The sequence below is a fragment of the Petromyzon marinus genome, unplaced genomic scaffold, assembly GCF_048934315.1.
Source record: "Petromyzon marinus isolate PM22_M1 ecotype Great Lakes invasive population unplaced genomic scaffold, UKy_Petmar_22M1.pri1.0 PM_G_Scaffold_6, whole genome shotgun sequence".
Classification (NCBI taxonomy): Eukaryota; Metazoa; Chordata; class Hyperoartia; order Petromyzontiformes; family Petromyzontidae; genus Petromyzon; species Petromyzon marinus.
In genome coordinates, this window is record NW_027423013.1 from 1,505,001 (window position 1) to 1,507,500 (window position 2,500).

The window sequence follows — 2,500 nt, forward strand, 5'->3', positions numbered from 1 at the left end:
CGGGGCTGTTAGGGTGGCACAGAAATCCCTCGGAATGGGAAAAAACGGGTCATTTTCGTGTCGCCACATTGCATGCGAACCGCATGAAACTTCCAGAGGCATTTGCAGCAGGAATGCATGTGCACTCAAAAAATGTGATATTTTTCACGGAGAGACCCCGTGAAACGCTAGAAGTGGGCGGGGATGTCTCTCTTGTGGCTCACGGGGCTGTTAGGGTGGCACAGAAATCCCTCGGAATGGGAAAACGGGTCATTTTCGTGTCGCCACATTGCATACGAACCGCATGAAACTTCCAGAGGCATTTGCAGCAGGAATGCATGTGCACTCAAAAAAGTGAATATTTCTCACGGATAGACCCCGTGATACGCTAGAAATTGGCGGGGATGTCTCTCTTGTGGCTCACGGGGCTGTTAGGGTGGCACAGAAATCCCTCGGAATGGGAAAACGGGTCATTTTCGTGTCGCCACATTGCATGCGAACCGCATGCAACTTCCAGAGGCATTTGCAGCAGAAATGCATGTGCAGTCAAAAAAAATTTGATATTTTTCACGGATAGACCCCGTGAAACGCTAGAAATTGGCGGGGATGTGTCTCTTGTGGCTCACGGGGCTGTTCGGGTCGCACAGAAATCCCTGGGAATGGGAAAACGGGTCATTTTCGTGTTGCCACATTGCGTACGAACCGCATGAAACTTCCAGAGGCATTTGCAGCAGGAATGCATGTGCACTCAAAAACTTCTATATGTTTCACGGATAGACCCCGTGAAACGCTAGAAATTGGCGGGGATGTGTCTCTTGTGGCTCACGGGGCTGTTAGGGTGGCACAGAACTCCCTCGGAATGGGAAAAGGGGTCATTTTCGTGTTGCCACATTGCATAGGAACGCCATGAAACTTCCAGAGGCATTTGCAGCAGAAAGGCACGTGCACTCAAAAATTTTAATATTTTTCACGCATAGACCCCGTCAAACGCTAGAAGTTGGCGGGGATGTCTCTCTTGTGGCTCACGGGGCTGTTAGGGTCGCACAGAAATGCCTCGGAATGGGAAAACGGGTCATTTTTGTGTGGCCACATTGCATAGGAACGGCATGAAACTTCCAGAGGCATTTGCAGCAGGAATGCATGTGCACTCAAAAACGTCTATATTTTTCACGGATAGACCCCGTGAAACGCTATAAATTGGCGGGGATGTCTCTCTTGTGGCTCACGGGCGCTGTTAGTTAGGGTCGCACAGAAATCCCTCGGAATGGGAAAAGGGGTCATTTTCGTGTTGCCACATTGCGTACGAACGGCATGAAACTTCCAGAGGCATCTGCAGCAGAAATGCATGTGCACTCAAAAACGTCTATATTTTTCACGGATAGACCCCGTGAAACGCTAGAAATTGGCGGGGATGTGTCTCTTGTGGCTCACGGGGCTGTTAGGGTCGCACAGAAATCCCTCGGAATGGGAAAACGGGTCATTTTCGTGTTGCCACAATTGGCATACGAACGGCATGAAACTTCCAGAGGCATTTGCAGCAGAAATGCATGTGCACTCAAAAACGTGAATATTTTTTCACGGATAGACCCCGTCAAACGCTCGAATTTGGCGGGGATGTTTCTCTTGTGGGTCACGGGGCTGTTCGGCTCGCACAGAACTCCCTTGGTCCACCTGATTCGTGCATACAGGCAGCAACTAAAACTCTGTAAACCTGCTGTGAGGACATCTAAACAGTGGACCAGTGAGGCTGTGGAAGATTTGCGGGCGTGCTTAGACTGTACTGACTGGGATATGTTCACGACTGCTACCAATAGTCTGGATGAACTCACAGAGGCTGTGTACATCAGCTTCTGTGAGGACTGCTGTATCCCAACACGTACCAGGGTGAACTTTAACAACAACAAGCCCTGGTTCTCAGCAAAGCTCAAAAGGTTGAGGTTGGAGAAGGAGGAAGCGTTTAGGAGTGGGGATAGAGACAGATTCAAGGAGTCGAAGAACAGGTTTAGCAAAGCGGTGAGAGAGGCTAAACGACTGTACTCAGAGACACTAAAACACCAGTTCTCTACTAACGACGCTGCTTCTGTCTGCCAAAGGGCTCAGGCACATCACCAACTACAAACCCAGAGCGCCCCACACCACTAACGACTCCCGCCTAGCCAACGACCTGAACGAGTTCTACCGTAGATTTGAAAGACAATTGGACTGTCCTGAACCACCCCTTCCCACCCAAGAGGCCCCATCCCCCACCCATACTACAGAAACGACTCTCTCCTTTCAGGAGGGAGAAGTTAATGGGCTTTTCAAGAGGCAGAATCCACGCAAAGCAGCCGGGCCGGACTCTGTCTCTCCAGCCACCCTCAGGCACTGCGCTGACCAGCTGTCTCCGGTGTTCACCAACATCTTTAACACCTCCCTGGAGACATGCCATGTACCAGCCTGTCTCAAGTCCTCCACCATCATCGCTGTGCCCAAAAAGCTAAGGCCAACAGGACTAAATGATTACAGACCGGTCGCCCTTACA